A 23571-nucleotide genomic window follows, 5' to 3' on the forward strand; every position below is an offset into this window, starting at 1 on the left:
GGAAGCCTTCATACATAAGAGATAATCAATTGTAGATTGTCAACTGTAATGTGTAAGGGGTTTAAGAGTTTATCCGTGCTGATCTCCCGGTCATGCGTAGTGCGCCTCTGAAGCTAAGAAGCATACACCTGGTTACAGAGGCGCAGTGATGGCGATGGAGTGATGATGGAGCTGGCCATTGATGCCGGCTCGTGCAGATTATGTTATTACACTCACAGGTGCGTGATAACATCGAAAGAGGGATGACTAGTCAGGGGAAAAACATTAATTAAACTGAATAACAATATATAGGGCTGGTTTTCAGAGAATTTAATCATGTATGTGAATGCTGCTGGGTTGGAGGGCATGGGGGATCTGACAGGTTACCTTTAAAGAGGTCGTCCGGTCACAATATATTGATAACCAGTAGGTTATCAATATCAGAAACTTGGGGGTCTGACACCCCACAACCACACTACTCAGCTCCGAGCAACTTTACAAAGTGTCCCTTTAAGCAAGCAAGTGTCCCTTTAAACTGCTTTGACCAACAGTTCTCAGAATGTGGCTTTAAAGAGGGGTTTTTTTTTATACCCAACCTTTACATAGTTCATCTATACACCTGTGATGTACATAGGTTTGTGTTCTCACAAGTACATTTAAGCCATACTTCTTTATATTCGTTTAGCAGTATTGACTCCTATATGAAGGATTAGTTGACCTTGCAATGTTTTTCCAAATTCCTCAAAATGTCTTTACAATTCTTATGGCTGTGTAGATTATAAATTCTTCATTGAATCTGCTTTCTATGACAGCCGAGCACTAAACCGCTGCTGCACCAGGAAGGAATAGTGATGGAAGCTTTCAGAAATATATATTTATTCATACTATTGATATCTGGCACTGCCCAGAAAGCTCTCTCTCAATATGTGGCCTTGTTTTACCTTTCTTCCCATCAATATTAAACTGCTAAATATAACAGTAATATTAAGGTAATGCCATGGACTTTAAACTGTGATATAAATCCTTTCTTTGTTCTCATACGTCCAAATACTGTGTGTAGACTCCTATGTACGTCTTATTGTAGTATCCCAATTTGATAAGTGGATTGTTCCCAGTGATAAATCTGTATTTGGGAATTTCTGTTTATGCAGTTGCCTATTATATTCATATTAGTTTACAACCGTTTATTTTAAGGGACGTAAAGACAAAGAAAATATGCACTAGTGTCTAGTTTTGTGCTGTAAGAACTAATAAGTGGTGCATTTTTGAAGGATGTGAGATTATTAGTGAGGGCGGCAAAGAAATGATGTGAGTATAATAGTGGGACTGCAGAGTACTGCACCTTTACTGCAACGCAGCAAAACTGCTGCTAAGTACATGCCTCGGTTTTCCTTTGAGGTTCACTGCGAAATGGAAGTACTGTATGTGCACTTTTTGCCGCAGTTTTACTACAATTGCAGTAAAACCACGGCTGTAGCACCACTTGTGAGGGCATTCAGTTCTCTTACCGTGAGGTAATAGTGCATTTTGGATGTCTGCACCATTAATATCCCCAATTAATACAGTTATACAATAAAACGGATAGTAATAACCTCCAACGAGATCACATCATCATCATCAATATTGTCCTATAGCAATTGCACTATACATTCTTGTATAAAAGTGTTGCTCATAGACATAATTCCCATCAACTCAATATGAAAAGGAAGGATATTCCAAGCCAAAGTAGTATTCTAGTGACTGTCAGAATAATCAGAATCAGCAGGGCAAACATTTGAGATATACAGCACTTGCTACTTCTGTCTATTAAATGTAGAGACTCAGGAATACAGTTTTACCTATATGTCACCCATAATATGGATCTGAAGAAGAATTTAATATTTACAATATCATTAGTTTCACTTAGAGTAACTGTTGTTTTAATTATTATTTCTTAAATTAAAAGTACACATAACAATAAGAAACTTTGTAACATATCTTATCAGAGAAATCTGCTTCTTTCACCTCCTGGACTGATCTTTAATTTTCAAAGTTCTCAATTCACAGGTAAAAAGTGTGGAAAGTGAAAACAGATTTTTACATTACTGAGATAAGAGATGGCAGTTAGTACTGATAAGATTCTCTGTAGATAAGATGGGGAGGAGTTCTGCCTCTAGGTCCTTCTCCCCTTTACATAGAATCTTATCAGTAGTATCTGTCATCTCCTATCTCAGTGATGTATCAATCTGTCTTCACTCACTACAGATTTTACCTGTGAATTGTGAATTTTAAAAATTAAATATCAGTCCCGAAAGAGAAAGAAGTGGATTTTACAGATAAGATATATTACAAAGTTGCTTATTTTCATGTATACTACTGATTTATTAAATAAAAATTAAAAAAACGACGGTTATTCTTTAAATGACACAATGACTTAGAAAATAATGCGGATAAATGAATTATCACGGGTTATATGATCATTCATTATTCTTTCTTTCTATGCTGATATGATGAAATGAGCAATTATAATTTATTTTGATCTATGTATGACCATCATAAAATCCCTGCCTGTTTAATATCACTCATCTTCTCATTCAGACTGCCAACTCTGTTGAGCCATATGCCATGTTCTAAAATACTCAATTGAAGTGTGAAAAGATACAATGCTAGTCATATTTCACATACAGTCTCTCCACGTTGGTCAAAGCTTAGATAAATCAGAATTTTTTTAGTTTGCTCATTGATTGCACATAAGTTAGTTGCAGTTCTGATATCAGTGTATGTTGTGCTGCTAATTATAGACAACACAACCACCAACAGTAAATAACTGGCAAATAAATACAACTGCAATATGGAAAAACATAATACCTCTGATACATAATTAAGATGTAAACCGTTAGTACAACAGACACCATGGCAGTCTGTACGATACACACAGATGCTTATAACAATAGTATAATACAATACAAAGCAGATGTCATGTTCATTCATTTCTATAAAGGCTGCATTAAAAAATGTGTAAGTATTTATCTGAAATAATGCTACACTATGTAATTCATGAAACAAGAATAATTCCAAACTGTTAGATCTTTTAGAAGTAATGAGTTGAAAAATGAGAAATCCTGTATAAAAATCCCAGATCCCAGAATTGCAGCAATCATAGTACAATGTTTTTATGAAACAAAATATTTTGTGATATTTATTTTAATAGTGAAAATAGAACCATGTAATGTTAATTACAATGAAAAGAAATCTTTGTGATCTTGTATGTATCTATTTTCCGTTTAGGAATTTTGGCACCATGAGGGTTTCATGAAGAACCAGAAAGTCCAAACGATGATAAGAAACAAAAGTTAAACAAATAAAATAAGAATGGTAATTAAAAAAAAATAATAATAATAAATGCCTGATTGTATCAGTACTTTATTATTGTAAATCTTTCTGCTAATTGATTTATCTGTGGAGCACATACAGTGTGCTAACTTTGTACAAATTTAAATAAATCACAGCCTATATATATATATATATATATATATATAAATATATATATATATATATATATATATATATAAAAATAGAGCTAAAGGGAAATTACAGATCTATGTTCTACAGTCGCCGAATGTATAAGGTACACAAATGTTTTGTACAAATTCATAGAACTTTAAAGGAACCTGACAGCAGGATTTACCCCCATAATGTGTTAGGAGTGCTCTGCCATCTTCTAAATAACGTTTGTAATTATGTCTTTGTATTTACTGTTAAACTGAACTTTAATCTCAGTTCACCTGTACTCGCAATAGTCCAGGATCGCTGTCACTCAGCTCTGCACTCTATTGGTATCTTTGACAAATAAGTGTGTCCAAAGAGATCTGGGAGGAGAAGAGGGAAAACATGTTCTCCTCCTCCCTGCACACCAAGATTAAACTTCAGTTTTGCAGTAAATTTATAAACACTTATAATAAAGACATATTTGCAAACATTATTAGGAGGCTAATACAGAACTTTAAATGTACCTCAAGCTATGCTGTATTACAAAGATATCATCCCATCAAAGAAATGCAGCACCTCACAGAGTGATCATATGTCCCTGTAATATTTAACCATAGGTACTCAGTTTGCCATCTTCCAAGGTATGTGAACATTGCTTTGCTGTATGCATGAGCTCTAATTCCTGATATAAAGTGCCAGTCTAGTTCACTCCACATATGTTCATTATACATCTTCCAGACCGTACATTATTACATCTTGAAGGTACCTGGTATAGCAATCTAGTACTAAAGCCTCTCACACATGCCATAAACACTATCTAAGCTTCACCCTCAGCTGCTGTTTCTCCGCTAACTTGGCAACAATTGCTTACTAATTTCACTACAGCTTGGATGTTATTTTTTATATTTTATTTCTATAGACTTTATAAGCTTCTGTTATTTTGCTCTATGCTGCATTGTTTATATGCTTGATATAAATGTATATCTGTGTGTTACATAGTCAAGTAGTACAAAAGATGATGGTGCGCTATATATATATATATATATATGTACATATATATAAATTACATATTTAATTAATGTATATGCATATATACTGTATTTTTGTTAAACCCCTTTAACCCCTTAACAACCTTGGGATTTTCAGTTTTTGCGTTTTCATTTTTTGCTCCCCTTCTTCCTAGAGCCATAGCCTTTTTATTTTTCTGTCAATATGGCCATATGAGGGCTTATTGTTTGCGGGACAATTTGTACTTTTACACGCCATCACTGGTTTTATCATATCATGTACGGGAAAACGGGAAAAAAATTCCAAGTGCGGTGAAATTGCAAAAAAAAATGCAATTCCACAGTTGTTTTTTGGGTTTTTTTTTTACCACGTTCACTGAATGCTAAAACTGACCTGCCATTATTATTCTCCAGGCCATTAAGAGTTTGTAGACACCAAACATGTATAGGTTATTTTTTATTTAAGTGGTAAAAAAAAAATTCAAAGTTTGCTTAAAAAAAAAAAATGGCGCCATTTTCCAAGACCCATAGCGTCTCCATTTTTCTGGATCTGGGGCTGGGTGATGGTTTATTTTTTGCGTGTTGAGCTGACATTTTTATTGATACCATTTTGGGGTAGATCTGATGTATTGATCGTCCGTTATTGCATTTTATTGCAATGTAGCGCCGACCAAAAAAACGTAATTCAGGCGTTTAGAATTTTTTTCTCGTTACACCGTTTACCGATCGGATTAATTCTTTTTTTATATTGATAGATCGGGTGATTCTGAACGCGACGATACCAAATATGTGTATGTGTTGTTTTTTTTTATTATTTTATTTTGAATGGGGTGAAAGGGGGTTGATTTAAACTTTTATATATACACTGTGTGCAGAATTATTAGGCAAGTTGTATTTTAGAGGATTCTTTTTATTATTGATCAACAACTATGTTCTCAATCAACCCAAAAGACTCATAAATATTCAAGCTTAATATTTTTGGAAGTTGGAGTGTTTTTTTTTTTTAGATTTGGTTATCTTAGGAGGATATCTGTTTGTGCAGGTAATTATTACTGTGCCGAATTATTAGGAAACTTAATAAAAAACAAATATAATCCCATCTCACATGTTTATTTTCACCAGGTAAACCAATATCAGTGCACAAAATTTAGAAATAAACATTTCTGACATGCAAAACCAAAAACCAAAAAAATTAGTGATCAATATAGCCACCTTTCTTTATGATGACACTCAACAGCCTTCCATCCATAGATTCTGTCAGTTGCTTGATCTGTTTTCGATCAACATTGCGTGCAGCAGCCACCACAGCCTCCCAGACACTGTTCCGAGAGGTGTACTGTTTTCCCTCCCTCTAGATCTCACATTTTATGATGGACCACAGGTTCTCTATGGGGTTCAGATCAGGTGAACAAGGGGGCCATGCCATTATTTTTTCTTCTTTTAGACCTTTACTGGCCAGCCACGCTGTGGAGTAGTTGGATGCATGTGATGGAGCATTGCTTGTAGACTGTGAGCCCTCGCGGGCAGGGTCCTCGCTCCTCCTGTACCAGTCGCTGACTTGTTTTGTTAAGATTATGTAAATGTTTTTGCTATGTATATCCCTATCACATGTAAAGCGCCATGGAATAAATGGCGCTATAATAATAATAATAATAAAATAAATAAATTGTCCTGCATGAAAATCATGTTTTTCTTGAATGATACCAACTTCTTCCTGTACCACTGTTTGAAAAAGTTGTCTTCCAGAAACTGGCTGTAGGCCTGTGAGTTGAGCTTCACTCCATCCTCAACCCAAAAAGGTCCCACAAGTTCATCTTTGATGATACCAGCCCATACCAGTACCCCACCTCCACCTTGCTGGCGTCTGAGTCGGAGTGGAGCTCTCTGCCCTTTACTGATCCAGCCTCTGGCCCATCAAGAGTCACTCTCATTTCATCAGTCCATAAAACCTTTGAAAAATCAGTCTTAAGATATTTCTTGGCCCATTCTTGACGTTTTATCTTATGTTTCTTGTTCAAAGGTGGTCGTTTTTCAGCCTTCCTTACCTTGGCCATGTCCCTGAGTATTGAAGACCTTGTGGTTTTTGATACTCCAGTAACGTTGCAGCTCTGAAATATGGCAAAACTGGTGGCGAATGGCATCTTCGCAGCTTCACGCTTGATTTTCCTCAATTCATGGGCAGTTATTTTGCGCCTTTTTTGGCCAACATGCTTCTTGCGACCCTGTTGGCTATTTGCCATGAAACACTTGATTGTTCGGTGATCACGCTTCAAAAGTTTGGAATTTTCAAGACTACTGCATCCCTCAGCAAGACATCTCACAATTTTGGACTTTTCAGAGCCCGTCAAATCTCTCTTCTGACCCATTTTGCCAAAGGAAAGAAAGTTGCCTAATAATTAAGCACACCTTATATAGGGTGTTGATGTCATTAGTCAACACCCCTCCTCATTACAGAGATGCACATCCCCGGATTTACTTAATCGGTAGTTGGCTCTCAAGCCTATGCAGCTTGGAGTAGGACAACATGTATAAAAAGTATCATGTGATCAAAATACTCATTTGCCTAATAATTCGGCACACAGTGTGTGTGTATATGTGTATATATATATATATATATATATATATATATATATTTATATATATATATATATATATATATATATATATATATATATTTTTTTTTTTTTTTTACACTTTCTGCTTGCCTCTGCTGCATACAAGCGAAGAGCAGAAATACTCACTTGCTATGGGTGGCGCTTATAGCAATCGAGACATGACAACCACTGGGGTCTGCTGCAGACCCCAAGTTGTCATGCCCACCCATCGGTGACCCGCGATCATATGACGGGGTCACCGATGGGCGGGGCCAGAGATTGACAGCGGCATTTAACTGCTTAACAGCCACGGGTGGATCGCGATTACACCCGCGGCTGTTGTCAGCTGATTTATACAAGTGCCCGATTCAGTGTGGGCTCAGCGCCGGAGCCCGTGCTGAACCGGGGGTGGTGGCCTGGGGCGTACTAATACGCCCCAGGCCAGAAAGGAGTTAAAGGGGTTTTCCAATCTTCTGATAAAAGTCTGCAGTCAATCTATGTGATTGCAGACTTCTGAGTCTTGACAGCTTGTGGTGCGCACGCAGTCATGATTTCCCAATGTTGCCTGTGACAGCGGGCGGTCACATGACTTCAAGTATATGATTTACATTCATGCAGTCACATGCCAACTAGACGTGCTTGGCTTCTCTCAATTCATTTGTATTGAGTGAAGTCAGGCATATCTAGTCGGAATGTGACTGTAAGTATGTGTGGGGCCCCTGCGGGTTCAGTCGCCACAGAGGTACTGCATCTCACCCACAGGTGTGGTATCTCACTCTCGGGTAAGGACGGAGTACTACCCAGGACCCTAACACCTGCATCCAACACTACACTACTCCAGACCAGCAGGAGGGGCAAGATGCGCTGCTTCTCTGCTGAGCCCTGTCCCTGGCTGGAGTGGGGGGAACCAAAGTAGGGGGAACCATGTAGTGGGTGTGGGTGGAGGAAGGCGTTCAGGGGAGCTCAGTAAGAAGCGATATAAAAGTGAGTGTGGAACATTCTAGAGGGAGTAGAGTCAGAGTCTGAGTCAGAGGAAGAGTTGGGAGCAGGAGCTCTGCTCAGGGGAAGCGCGGGCCTGAATGAGGAGGCCCAGGAGAAGGAGAGGAGGAAGGAACGGGAGCAGAGAGAAGGCTCCAGGAGTGAAGAAAGGATCCCAGGGGTACGGGCAGTGCTGGAGGCCACCCGTACGCCCGAATCTACCAGGCGGTGGAGGGATCGGGTCGCAGAGGGGACCGGCCCCTAACTAGTGAGAATTGCAGTGTTCAACTAGGAAACCGGAGGGTGCAGCATTTCAGGTGCTGCAGCCAAAAGCCACATCTATCTCACCGAAAAGGTCGCCATAGAGGATCCAGGAGACAGAGAAGACGTCGCCCGACAAGGTCCGCGGTCACTGGCTTGGGACACTGGGTGTGAGGTGCAGGGAGACAGCCAGAAGGAAGACACAGAAGGGGGTCCCTTTGTGTACTCCGGAGGTACCTGAGGGTTTGCTGAACCCCTCCCTGAGTAAGCACAGGACGACGTGGGAAGTTATGATCTGCCGTTGTAACCAGGAGCAAAGTGAGAACTGTGAGTAAATCCAGAAGACTGCACCCCACTGTCTCTGTGAATTATTACTGCTGCGCCATCACTCCCTGCACTACACTGCACCACAACCGCTACCTCAATATCTACAAAATCTACACTGCCCTGGAGCTAAGCTCTGCCTGTGGAGAGGACCTGCTCCGCAGCGGTGGCTCCCTTTAGCCGCATACCACAAGTGACGTCACGAACTGTATATAAGAACTTTAATTCCCCTGTAAATATCCCCTTTTATTGACCGCCCTGGGTCACAGACCGGGTCACCGCCACTGTGACATCTCCCCTAGCAACGACCGGCCAGGCACCGAGTACCCCACGGCCCAGGGGGTGCGTCATATGCAAATTGCTTACTTTCGGTTACGTGCCTACTTACTCTCATCGTCAATACTGAGGAATCATGACTGTGTGATTACTCATGCTATCAGGATTCAGAAGTGTGCATACACATAGCGTAACTGCAAACTTTTATCAAAAGACTGGACAATCCCCTTTAACTGATTCATTCATACTCTATATCTGTGGGCCTTAAATTTTAAGCATGAGGTCTTTTTTCTCACACATTTACTAAGGCTCTTTACAAAAACAAATTTTGACAAATTATGACAAATGGAGTTATACTTTCAGGAGTGGAATGTGATACAAGGTGTGTGTATGCAGCTATAGCAAGTGTTAGGTTCTTTTGGCATGCATGGTTATATAGTAATGTTTTATCACATGTAAAAAAATACTTGAATGTTCTTTGAAGTTGAAGTTATTACAAGCATGTTTAGTAGCATTTAAAATTACCTATGAAAAATCCCCATATCTTCAACATTCTCCATTCTGCTGAAGACACAACTAAAGACCCCCCAAAAGGACCCTAAATCTCATCAAGGAATTGTTTGTGTAGACAGTTTTGTATTTTGCTAGAGACTTACAGACAATGTTTTTGCACCCACAAAAAAATGCAGGAAAAATTGCTGCAAAAAAGTGATGTGAAAATGTCTGCCAAGCATCATGTGTAAAGGTGGGGCTAAATATTCCACATACAAGCTCTGAATGACTGAAGAATAAATGAACCAGCAATACATAGTGTTGATATAATATCAAAATGACAATAGTCTTTTTTTGTGTTAACAGTGCCGAAGTATAACTTCACGAAATTCATTCAGGGTCCCTCATTACAAACAAATAAGTTTTATTCCAAGCGTCTGGCTCTTCCCTACCTGGCCCAGATTGATTTACATGTCTCTTCCCATACGCAACTAGAGACCTGTCAATCAAGCTGAGCTGGACATAGAGAAGCCGGAGGGAGACGCCAGCGGACACTTCTCACCAAGCCCAGGCTTCTTTTCTCGTGTCCAGCTTATTTTTAAGCTCAAGTTTTACCTATATTTCCCTTTTATGACCAGGCTATTTTCTGTTTTTTAGTTTTTTGTTTTTTTCTCCCTTTCTTCAAAGAGCCATATACAAAAAAATATATAGTTTTTTTTTTAATTGGTGAAAAAAAGTTTGTAACTTTGTAAAAAAAATAAGTACATTTTGCTTGTGTCGCCATGTTCCGAGACCCGTAACATTTAGTGATGAGCGAGCATGCTCGCCACTGCTCAGTACTCGCCCGAGCATCTCACTGCTCGAGATGCTCGGAGCTCGCTGAGTACTTGCGCGATGCTCGGGCAGATGCTCTAGTCCCCTCCCTGCATGTTTGGTGCTATTTAGAATGCCAATCAACATGCAGGGATTGCCTACCACTCACTGTAATGCCGCAGCCATGGTGGTTGTGGCAATACAGTGATTGCCCAAATCGATGGGAACAGTGCTCAGTGAAACATGAAAAGCCGGCAATTCAGCAGCTGCACACAGTTATAACACTGGTACCCGACAATTTAGAACAGAAAGAATAGAGCATCACACATAGATTAGATAGATAGAAACATGTCAGTCACATATATAATAAGTACAGTGACAGTGTTGGTTACTGTACTTGTCATTTAGTGTTAAAATATAGGATTTATAAAAAAAAAAATTGGCATGGGGTTCCACGTAATTTTAGTCTCTAGCGGAGCTTAAGCAGACAGCTGGGGCAGATGTTTGAAGCCTGGGAAGGGGGTAATACCCACGGAGCTTCCCAGGCTACTAATATCAGCCCCCAGCTGAATACCTAGCCTTTACTAGCTATTAAAATGGGGGACCCAAAAAAAATGACGTGGGCTGATATTAATAGCCCAGGAAGGGTGCCATGAATATTGGCCCCCCTCCCAGGCTAGAAACACCAGCCCTCAGCAACCCCAGAAATGGCGCATCCATAGGATGTGCCAGTTCTGGCACTTAGCCTCGCTCTTCCCACTGCCCTGTAGCGGTGGCAGTGGGGTAATAGGGCTGGGGTTGATGTCAGCTTATAATGCCAGCTGACATCAAGCCCAGGTTAGGAATGGGGAGGCGTCTATAAGATGCCCCCATCACTAACCCCATAGTGTAAGGCAAATGTAAAATAAAAACACCAACACCCAGAATAAAATCTTTTAATTGAAATAAACAGACAATACTTTAATATTCTAAATTAAACTCTACTTACCATCACGCCCATTCCAGCTGAAGCCAACGATCTCCTGCATTAAAGGTAAAATAATGAACCAACCTGATCCTTACCTTTCCATGGTTCCCACGACAGCTCCAGCTCTGCTACATCGAGATGGCAGGCTGGATTGCAGCAGAACGCTGCCATCCAGCTTGCCATGCCTCAGAGACACTGCGGAGCGCAGGCATGCTTGCGCTCCTCAGTGTCTGGCTGTGATGGCATCCAGATGAACTCGGCTCACCTCATGCACGTCACTGACAGCGTGGGAGAATTCTCCTGCGCATGCGGTGCTGGCAAATGATGTCACCGCTTGAGCAGGATAATTCTCCTACGCTGTCAGTGACATGCATGAGGTGAGCCGAGTTCATCTGGATGCCGTCACAGCCAGACACTGAGGAGCGCAAGCATGCCTGCGCTTCTCAGTGTCTCTGCGGCATGGCAAGCTGGATGGCAGCGTTCTGCTATGATCCAGCCTGCCATCTCGATGTAGCAGAGCTGGAGCCGTCGTGGGAACCATGGAAAGGTAAGGATGAGGTTGGTTCATTATTTTACTTTTATTGCAGGAGATCGTTGGCTTCAGCGGGAATGGGCGTGACGGTAAATAGAGTTTAATTTAGAATATTAAAGTATTGTCTGTTTTTCAATTAAAAGATTTTATTCTGGATGTTGGTGTTTTTATTTTACATTTGTCTTACACTATGGGGTTAGTAATGGGGGCGTCTTATAGACGCTTCCCCATTACTAACCTGGGCTTGATGTCAGCTGGCATTATAAGCTGAAATCAACCCCAGCCCTATTACCCCACTGCCACCGCTACAGGGCAGTGGGAAGAGCGAGGCTAAGTGCCAGAATTGGCACATCCTATGGATGCGCCATTTTTGGTGCGGCTGAGGGCTGGTGTTTCTAGCCTGGGAGGGGACCAATATTCATGGCACCCTTCCTGGGCTATTAATATCAGCCCCCAGCAGTCTGCCTAGCCTTTGCTAGCTATTAAAATAGGGGACCCCACGTCATTTTTTTGGGGTTCCCCATTTTAATAGCTAGTAAAGGCTAGGTATTCAGCTGGGGGCTGATATTAGTAGCCTGGGAAGCTCCGTGGGTATTACCCCCTTCCCAGGCTTCAAACATCTGCCCCAGCCGTCTGCTTAACCTCCGCTAGAGACTAAAATTATGGGGAACCCCACGTCAATTTTTTTTTTTAATAAATCCTTTATTTTAAACACTAAATGACAAGTACAGTAACCAACACTGTCACTGTACTCATTATATATGTGACTGACATGTTTCTATCTATCTAATCTATGTGTGATGCTCTATTCTTTCTGCTCTAAATTGTCGGGTACCAGTGTTATAACTGTGCGCGACTGCTGAATTGCCGGCTTTTTTAAAGAGACGGGTGCATGAAAATCAGAGGGCACTAGTGTGTTCCTAGTGCTCTGCTATGTTTTTTATGCACCCTCCTATACACCCTGCCTGCCTGTCTGCCTATATATTCTGCCTGCCTGCCATGCTTCATTGAGCACTGTTCGCATCGATTTGGGCAATTTTTGACCTTCTGCAGACCGCCGGGGGGGACCGCCAGAAAAATGCTCGAGTTTCCCATAGACTTACACTGGGCTCGTTGCTCGGGTTGAGCACCCTAGTATTCCAATGTGCTCGGCCCGAGCTTCGAGCACCCGAGCATTTCAGTGCTCGGTCATCACTAGTAACGTTTTCAATTTTCGGGATAAAGGGATATGTGAGGGGTAATATTTTTGCACCCTGAATGGCTGTGTTTACTGATGCAATTTTAGATACAATGTTTTGATTGCCTCTTATTGCATATTATTGCAACGTTGCGGTGGCCAAAAAAAATAATTCTGGCATTTTGATTTTTTTTACTCATTACGCTGTTTACCAATCTGATTAATTTATTTTATATTTTGATAGATTGTATTTTTACTAATGCAGCGATACCAAATATGTGTATTTTTTTATTTTTGTTTAATTGTTTTATTTGTAATAGAGCAAAAGGGTGTGATTTGAACTTTTGTATTTTTTTTATTTTCATATTTTTTTAAAAAAAAAATTTTTATTATATTTAATGGTCCTCTTGAAGCTACAGTCATCCAATTACTTGTACTATGCATAGCAGTGCATAAGCACTGCTATGTATAGTGAAAATCATGATCTCCTATGAACGCCAACTAAACGCTGGCATTCATAGGGGAATCGTCATGACAAGCACGGAGGTCTTCGGCAGACACCCAGCTTTCATGTCGCCCCGTAATCACGTCACAGGCGCGTCGATGGGTGCATGGAATGACTCGTCCACCAGCCAGCCTGTGTTATATGCCGCTGTCAGAGATTGAATCAGTCATCATCTGTCGGGAAAACATGAGGGCTCGGCATACGAGCCCGCATCAAAGTCAGGGACACGACATATGACGTAAATGTACATCATATGTTGTGAAGGGGTTAAACACCAGAGCGTTTGAGAATAAAACATATTTTTTGTAAAGAGGGATCCTGTCTGGATTTCATGGTTCGGTCAGCATTATCCCTTTAACTAATAATATTTTTTTCTTTATAACATACCAAAGCCTGAATAGGGAAGCATTATGAATGTTTGGACCTCTTTACAGTAGTGTTTTATCAAATAAGCATTTCATCTTTTCCAGAAGTCCTGTACATTTATTTATGGCAGTTTTCAAAAGCTGTTGAAATGGCAATAAATAATTGTACAGCTCAGAGACAAGAATCAGAAGAGTAGAAATTCAAAGCAGAATATAGATATTACTTAGTAAAGTTCTTTGCTAGCCTGACTTCTATAGGAAATTCTTCTGTCTCTCATCAAACAGTGATCTTAGATGAGTAGTATTTTACAGTATTATCCAGTGAAACTCCAAAATGAGGGGCCTGTGTTATTTTTCCCTTCTAGGTCTAGTGCCAGCACCTATCAGTGATGGGCTTTTGTTTGGGCCAGCTGCATTAGGCAAGCCTGGGGTGTAAAAAGTGCTTTCAGTCCACTGCAGTGATCCCATCACAGAATTGAAAGATCACTGCTTACCCTGGTAGCTCAGAGAAATCAGTCAGCAACACAGGAAGACTCAGTACCCGAAAGGTCTAAACTAGCAAGCATATAGCACAACTGATGGGCAGAGGATGGATCTCTGTAGATTCAAAAGGGTCATCCTAACAGTGGCGCCAACCCTGCAAAGTCTCAAAAAAAATCTAAGAAAAAAATGAAAGGAAAGATTTTTTTCTGCATTGAATGGATTTTATTTAAACTGCTTTCTATGCTTAGTGTTTTGTGGAAATGAGTAGCTGGATGGATTGCGAGATATATTTTAAATGAAATTAGAAAAATAATATCTTTATAAAGATTAGATACTGTAGATAAATAGACTAGATACATGTCAATGTAAGGTAAATACAAATGAAAATGAAACAAATGTGTTTGTTCCCTTATATATAAAACAAGGTATTTTTTTTAAACTTTTTTTCTTTCTATGTTTATCACCAGGAAAAATTGACTTTTGGCCACACATTTTTGAAACAAACGTTTCTGCAACAGAAAATGAATGATAAAGGTAATGCTTTGTATTGTCTATATGTTGCATGAAAATGTGCACATGCAATCTTTAATACTGTCTGATTTTAAAAGAAAATATGAATAATCAGACACTTCTCAAGCTCTCATCTTTCAGAAAATTGTTATCATGCACTGGTCCTGGAGTACTGCAATACCAAGTCAATGCATGGAGTGGACAGAGCAACCCCATTTCTGTGTTCTTTGAAATATTTGGTTTCCAAATATAAAACTGACAAGTACACAAGTACAGACACTATACTTGATCTTAATCAAAATGCAGAGAAGAAGCTTATGTGTAAAGATCAAGTCAATTCCACCACATAACACCCTGATAACATGCCAAGAATAACAGGCTACTGCAGCCATCCCTCACTGTACAAGAGTAGTATAACCTGGCTGTGTAAGCCCTTGAAAGAAATACTATATATATATGTGTGTGTATATATGTATATATATATGTTTGTGTGTGTGTGTGTATGTGTATATAATGTTTTTATGCTTACTTTTTTTGTTTTAACCCTTAAAAGTTCCAAGTGGAGAGCGCCTGCATATCTGACTTCCTTCTTTTATGTCAGCCACTAATAAAAGCATGACACAGAGAATGAGCTAGATATAAGCACAGGCCTGAGATTTTTTATAAAATAAAGCCTGGACAGCGGGTTTCATCCTGGTGGAGCCTCTTTCTGGCCCTGCCGCAGTCAGCTCTTTGAATATTTAATGTCCTGATGAGCGTTTCCACCTGCTGACACAGTCAAAGTGGTACAACAATACACACACGAGTACAAGATCATCAATTGACTCTTCTCACAGTCTGCTAGGTCAGGCTTTTTCTCTTTTTTAGCCTTTTTTCAACTTTACTTTTTGGATTTTAATTGATCCTTTCACTACTGGATTGAATCACAGGGAGTTGCATATCTATGTAATGGTTAAGCAGTTTGCAGGCATAGAAAATAATTCACCAGATAGTATACATCTATTTGCTTTTTAGTTAAACTCTAGTTTAAATCCTACTTGCTAAACTGACCTTATATTTTATGCCTCGTGCAGGATTTGAGGGGAGATGCACGACACAAGGATTTTCTCTTTAGTGTTTTTCAGGCCCTGTACCTGGTATAACACAGTGTAGCAGTTTTGTCTGTACCAGGTATAACACAGTCTCGCAGTTTTCTCTGGAGCGTTCCTTTAAATCAAAAGTCCACTTTGGACAATCTGAATTTGTAGATGTATGTGGATCATAGTGCATCTCACTGCTGGATTCCTTAGGAATCACTTGTATTCTGACTAGTACAACTCTCCTACAGCGCCACTATAGGAGAAATTAAGCATTACATAGTGCCATTTAAAATCAGTACAGCGTCCTTGTAAAGCAAGGTCATGTGTCCTACATACATGCATTTTGCAGCCACTTTCTGTTTCTTCTAATTGGTTATGGTCCATTCGGAAAGATTCTCCAGTATTAGAGAGAACCTTTCACCAACTTTTTCATGTTGCGCTGGACATACAATGTAAAAGTGGCTGCAGAGTGAAATAAAACGTTTTTGTTTCTTTTTACTTTCACCTCTGCATTGTGGAGGTATTGGCAATCAAAGCATTTAGGATCTAATGAGTTAATTTTTGTTAAGTCCAAGTGGGTGTTATCAGATAGCAACTCATAAAGGGAAGATAAATACACGCCCCCAGTGAAAACTATCTGATAACACCCACTTGAACTTAGCTAAAGTTAACTCATTAAATGCCAAATACTATGATTGCTAATACCTCTGCAATGGAGAGGCAAATTAAAAAGAAACTAAAAAATCTTTTATTCTGCTCTGCAGCCACTATTACATCGTGTGTCCATCTCAACATTAAAAATTTGTTGAAAAACTGGATTTTATAAAATAGGCAACTTGTCTGAGGTCTCAGGCTCTCTGATAATGGAGAAAAAAAACATAGCTTAAAGTAACTATTAGTTACCTGGTTTACAGCGGTACATCCAGCTACATGATGTGCACATTTAACAGTGATTCCTACGGGGTGCGGTTCCAACATAACTCTGGACTCCCATGCTCTCCAGGTATAGGAGTCTTTTTATTTTCATTCACTTATTACTGCAACTGTGTTTTTTTTCACCCTTATATACCACAGTTTTGTATCTAACCATTGCGCCTCATAATTGCTTACAAGACTAACAAATCAGGAACACATTACATAGAAACAATCTACTAATGGTTTATAACAGATTTCCTGGCTACTCTGCAAACTCTAAGCTAACTAATATGAATTGTACATTTATAAGTTACTACAAGAATTGCATTCCTAATCATTATTATGTTATAGTAAAGATTTTGCTCTTAATTTTAGAAAAAAAATAACTCATAAAATAAAGGTGTGATGTGTACAGTATATTTACAGTAAGTGAATTAGTTGGTTCCTGCATTATTCCACATTCAGACCCGACTTAACAATTGGTCAGTGTGAGCTCTGAAAAGGCCGGGGAACCCGTGTGCTGGAAGAAAATACCGCCGTGTTTGCCTTTTCCGACCCCATCTTTACTTTCAGATGTCTGGGTTAAGCCCCTTTCACATCATGTTCTGGAGATCCGTTCTTCTGTTTTGATCAAAAGCAGGATCAGATCTCAGCACAAGGCAGAGGGGAAACTTTCGCTAACATTTCCTTAGAAACAGTTTCTCGTTTCCCTCAAGTTTAGATTTGATTCTCCTTTTGATTAAAAAAACTGTATAGAATAATGGACATAAATTTAAAAGGATCTTATTTTAGTAAAATCACTGATTGTAAAGGGATAAGACATTTACTACACTGTAAATTAGAAGGTCTAAAAATTTTAAATCTGGCTCTAACGTTAAAACCTAAAATAAGTTAATGTCAGTGAAGTTTACTTATCGGTTATCTCTGCCACTAATCTTGTGAAACTAAGAATAATCTTGTAATTCAGTATTGAGACATCAGAAGTTCTGTATTACTGAATGCTGAATTAAAGGAACTAATTAAAACCTAAGTCTATGGAGTTTCCAGCTGCATACATGAACGAAGAAATACATATATCCTTGCAGAATGCCTAAACCGTACTGCTACCAAAAGTTTTAGGTTATTTTTATTTTTTCTTATGTTAGACAATTGCATATTTTGTATTTTTTTTTACTCTCAATAGTATTTTTAAGCATTTTAAATGTTTTACTTTTTTTTGTAAATATTAACTTTGTGTTTAAAACATATTGAATGCAAATAGTAGCATAACAGATGTTAAATTCACATCTTCAGTTTCCGGTTTCTACTGTTGTATCTATAGTGGCTACCCTTGTGCCGAGGGCACTGCACCAAAAGAAAGCTATGTGTCTCAGCATGCTTACGTAATCTGGATGCATATATAGCTTTATTCACACCCAAACTATGCTCCCATGGGTCAATGACAAGAGAATCTATAGCAAACTAAGCGGCCACATGCGTTACTATTTGTATATGCTGAAAGCTTAGCCAACTGTTTCACACTGTGGCGCAGTATCGCTTTGGAAATCTGGATGAACGCATGGGTAACATTGTAAGGAAACTGGAGACTCTGAGCCTTTTCTTAAAGGACCCGTTTATTTATCTTAACCCCTGTTCTTAAGATTCTGACAAAATGGGAAGTGAAGTGTTAAAATGTTCATTACTTTAGTACAATTTGCTGTTATTCATTTTGGGTTATAGAGTAACATCATATAGATTCTGAGCTTCTCTTTAGCCTGAATGTTAAGCGTAGGCCAATATTGTCGTGAAATGGTCACGTTTGTGGTGATGTTTTATCTGATACAAAGACATTTCCAGTGTCCTTATGCTACCCTCAACTTTCTTCTAAGTGCTTTTATGGGGAACTTGTGAAGTTGTCACAACATCTGCTATGTCACATCCAGCGCAGCTTTTCCCCACCTGAGATACATACTTCTTTACATTCCACAGCAGTGACACTTCCATATGGACATATAAAGAAGTATGTGCCCCAAACAGGAGGTTGTCCTGGGAGTCCAAAGAATTGTGATGTTCAGAGACTTGAAACAGATTAGACCTTTCAGTTTTTCTGATTCTCCTCTTAGTAGTATATCACATGAATTGTATTCTTTCATGCTGGTTGCTTTTTACCCATTTTACCATAATGAAGAAAATAATGATATGGAGTTTCAACTAGAGGGTTAATGTATATATACTAAGACAAGAAAGGCATATATATCATGAACTGCCTCTAGAAAACCATATACATCTGCAGTGCACCTACACACCTCTGTATTGCACCTATGGAAAGTAATCGACTTGTATACCGTGCGGAATATAAATGTAGAACTTTGGTCACCACTATATATCTAACCTTATGCAGAATTACCTTTTCGCTCTCCCTCAATATTAGATTGTCCATGTAAATATACTTAGTCATCGTCTTCCAGAATAGACATTTTATAACTTTTCCATGTACCCTATGTACACTGTCTCACATGCTTCTTCTAGACCCCCTATGTTAATATATGCACACAATAGCATACTCCATACTCACTATAAAACTTACACTGCGTCATTGTAAAAAGCATTACTAATGATTGTTCCAAAAATACACAGAAATGGACAAAATAAAAAATTTAATATAGAAAGCACATTGAACAAAAAAAAAGTTGCACAGAGAGTGCATCAGTGCAAGCAGTATAGGAGGCATTGTTCTCCGCAGGCATCATTTGAAAGGGTCATGGCCCCCCAATATCACCCCATTTGGCATTACCGGGGTGACAACTGAGGTGAGGTCAAGACTGCGGGGAACAGAGCCAAGACAGGGTGAGACAGAAACAAAGAACTAAGGAGACTTCTTACCTCTGGAGTCCGTAGATGTCACTGCTGCAGGCGCCTCTTATTATAAGACATGTGCATCTCTCCACTCTATAGACAAAGGCTGTGCCCTCTGCTCACATTTTATTTCAATGTGTCCGGTATTTCCACGGCAGGACAGAATTATTACATGAGCAGGCATCTGAAATGAGAAATAAATCAGGGCAGCCAAGAAAGCAGGCAGGTTGCAGGCCACTCATTTTGGTCTCTGTGTCAGTCTCTTTCAGCACTTAACACCAATCTGTCCCTTCTCTTTGTCTCTCCCTAGTTGTCTCTCTCCCTCTCTCTCTCTCTTTGCTCACTCATTCCTTTGCATCCACTCTGAGCTTTAAAGCTCCCCTAACAATGTAGTGTGGGTGCCACTAGTGAAAATGATGATCACAGTGAATAGAGGGCTATTATGAGCTGGATTTAGGCATCTGACTAAACGAAGAGGTCAACGTGATGTTTCCTGCTCACTCAGCACTGCTGTAATGGTATGCTCAGCTGGTCAACTTACCTGCCTCATTTCACTGTACCCCAGGCAACCTCCTCCCAGTGCACATTACACATACAAGTCAGAACTATGCAGATCAATAGCAATTTACAGGCTAATGTAGAATGGCTATTTTAGTGTTAATGAATTTTGCTGCTTTTGTTGCAGCTTTCTTAATGAAGACCTGAAATAAAATTACCATAGCATGCGGACCATTTGTAGCCTTCTTTCTCTTTCCTCACCGTAGCTAAAGCCCTTTATGCGAGGAAGGCACCAGAAGTCTCTTCCTGTATATGGAGCTAATTGAGTCAATAATCCAATGCTTTTGCTACTGACAAGGGAAAGTGGGATTGAATTTTTCAATGGATAGTCTTCCCAAGGACTGATTAATATCTGCAAACCCGCAGGAATACAAGGGACTTGTGACCAGTTGTGCCTTTAGTGAGCTGTATACCTTACATGTCATAGGATAAAATGTTAATAACTGTAAATGGGCTGCGTACAAGTGATCAGCAATTAAATTAACCATATTATATATACAGTGTGTAGTTTATATATGCTATTACATAGATTTCAATGAGTCTATAGAAAATAGATTTGGTCAGTGAGGTTTCTTTGGTTAAAGAAACATTTGGTAGCAGTTGGGTTGCCTTTATATTTGAATTTGGTGTTGAATAATTTGTTATATACTATAGTGGATAAAGTGTATTATTATGATAGGGGACCCTCATACGCACTGTGTGGTAAAGCTTTACACTGGGGCCACAATCTTCCCTCAGTTGAGTATGGCACTTTGTGATATCTTGTATCAGGACCATCCATTGAAGATGGATGCTAAAATTGGATTATTAGCATTAATTAAACTGGGGTTTTGTTAGGCAGCTTTACCCAATAAAAACTTTATTCCAGTAATAATCATGTTTTCTAGCTAAATATTAGATATGATAGAAAGTCAGCATTGGATGTAGATATTACTGTAAATTAGTTCCTTTTTCTGTTGCGACATAAGTCACTATATATGTATTTATTACTATCCTCGATCTGCTCAATCTAACATCACATTGTAAAATGATTTTTAAACCATTATTAATATAATAAACATTAGTAATCCAAAAGTTGATATAAATTATGGTGTAAAGACTGTGATTTTATATAATTTGACTCACTGAAAAGAATCCATTTCTGTATTATGTAATAACACAGATAACCTGTAATAGCTTATAATATGATGCACACCATTGTACAGAAGATTATGGCTATTAAAACTGATCAGGAAACTCAGCAAAAGTTCAGACTTTAACCAATGACACAAAACTAATCTGGGAAACTGTTTGTCCCGTCGTTGTGCTATTTGCAGTGTCACCTCGGTAGCAATCTCAATATCCTGAAGCACACATGGTAAAAGCTGTCAAACTCTCAGACTCATATGAAGTGCACTGAGAGATCGCTGCATCCTGCAGGAGCTCTCTCTCTCTCACGTGTCTGTAGTATGTGAAGCACTGCAGTATATTAATGCTAAGAATATTCATGAGATATGACTTGACAAAATGACATGGGAGAAATCAGCTACGTAACTTAAGCCGAGTTTCCATACATTTTTGTGATCAATCAGACTGATTTTGCAAATGATGAAATTGGTCTGAGTTGGCCCTTTACACCCACCGAAATTTCAATGCAATTCAACCAATTCTCTTCTTCTTCTTCATCTGTTATGGTGTTCCTAATATAATCCTTTCAGTTACATATAATGGAGATGTTTTTCAGATATCTTTCAAGGCAGTTTACAGTGTTTGTGTATGTCAAACAGAAGCACATCAGTTCAGTTTTCGGAAAGATGAGACAGATTCAAAGCAGATCAATTGGCCATTTACGCACGCAACAATTCAGTTTAACAGTGGTCTGGTTGGACAGAAATTTTTCAGATATCTAGGTGGGTAAAAGAAGCCTCTTTAGTCTAAGCTGATAGGGTTATAAGGCACTTTGTGCGTCACATTATCTCACTTCCTTGTTATCAATGTCAGAATTTGGAGTGTCTAAAAAAAAATAAACAATTTTCTCATTCAGTTGCCACTGGGAGAATAAAAAGTTTATTTTAGTTGCAAAAAATATATAGTGAACACACAGCTTTCAACCTGTCATTATTACATATCCCACATAATCTCAGAGACATACACACAGTCATGGCCATGCTGCGCATTACATATGCACCCAAATTCTGCTGTTGTGGTTTGCCGCTTAGCTAGGCATGTCTGTTTCCTTAATAACATGCGTGATATCAATTTCTGTTGTTTGGTGTTTGTAAGAAATGTCTGAACACTTTATTATACCCACTATTAGTGGCTTATAGTATAGGAATGAAATCACTGTTCCGTTACATGACATGCGACCCGCTTTACTAGGGGAGACTGTTATTTAATAGCATTTGTTAGAAAAAGCCTGCTGTGACCACTAATTAAGTGCGGGATATAATTCCAGACAGAGAAGGTTCTTTAGTAATTAAACAAACACTCAGCTTTTTCCGGCTTCTGTACAATACTCCCTGTCATGATAGTTGCTGTACACAGCTTGGGTTAACCAGTTCCTTGAAGAAGGGATTAACATGCTACAAAACCCATGAACGTGCAGGCCTTCACCAGCATTGAACAGGTTAACCCTAGCCAACGATTACATGTCAAAGTTGTACCATTTCAGCCTGATCCATCTACTTCAGTTGCTTGCTCTGCAGATTTCTGCAATGAGTAATTTCATCCTGCACATACCCAACCAAAGAAGCACATTCATGCACTTTAGATGCCAAGCACACAGAGGAGGCATCACCCTGGAAGCAGAGATGCTCATCTAAAGTCAGCAGGCAAGTTTGACTGGACCAGGTAATGTTTTGCTCAAGCAAGGAGAGAAAACTGCTCTGGTGCAGCCAGTGGAAAAGATAACAGCATAGAGAGAGACATACCCTGTTAGAAGAGTCTGTTGCAGCAGTGGAGTCACCAGAGCTCAAGCTGAAAGCTGAATCAGCTTTTGAGAGTTAGGGATGCATAGAGGAGGGTCATAGAATCACAAGGTAATATTATGCTGCAACCGCCTTCCCCTCTCCCAGAGCCAATCTCTAATGCAGGAAAGGAGAAAGAGAACAGGCCCTGTAATGGTATTAGTCCACACTTTAAGAGAGAGAGAAAATACCAGCTTCCCCCCACCCCCTCATTGGCTTCTCCACCTCCCTTACACTCAAGCACCTTAACACAGCCCAATTCTTTTTGCATCCTCCCTAGGGATGAAGGGTTGCGATGGATGGGATAGAGAGTCTTAAGGATAAGGATCTCCAGCATGATGGGAAGTGGCACATAGAGAGGTGCTTGAAATAGAGGCAGCATTCACGGCCTCAAGGCTTCGCACAGGGACATTGCTATGGAATGGGTGTCTACAAGCACATGCATTGATGGAGGGTGTGCATATTTACTCATTGCAGTGTTTTGTTATTCTTGGCTGGCCATGAAGCT

General features: G+C 39.4%; 1 long non-coding RNA gene and 1 pseudogene across 1 annotated transcript in view; both read right to left on the bottom strand.

The window, feature by feature from the left end:
• Positions 1–23111, bottom strand: part of LOC141270950 (uncharacterized) — a 93959-nt gene extending 70848 nt beyond the window's left edge. The window contains exons 1-2 of the long non-coding RNA XR_012321778.1: positions 23028–23111; positions 19588–19744 (exon numbers count right to left, since the gene is read on the bottom strand). This is a non-coding gene — a long non-coding RNA (uncharacterized lncRNA). The remainder of the gene's footprint in view (positions 1–19587; positions 19745–23027) is intronic.
• Positions 14880–15046, bottom strand: LOC141151073 (U2 spliceosomal RNA; annotated as a pseudogene).
• Positions 23112–23571: the final 460 nt, after the last annotated feature.

This window comes from Phyllobates terribilis, unplaced genomic scaffold (assembly GCF_046119375.1).
Source record: "Phyllobates terribilis strain yellow unplaced genomic scaffold, ASM4611937v1 Scaffold_5__5_contigs__length_657084704, whole genome shotgun sequence".
Lineage (NCBI taxonomy): Eukaryota > Metazoa > Chordata > Amphibia > Anura > Dendrobatidae > Phyllobates > Phyllobates terribilis.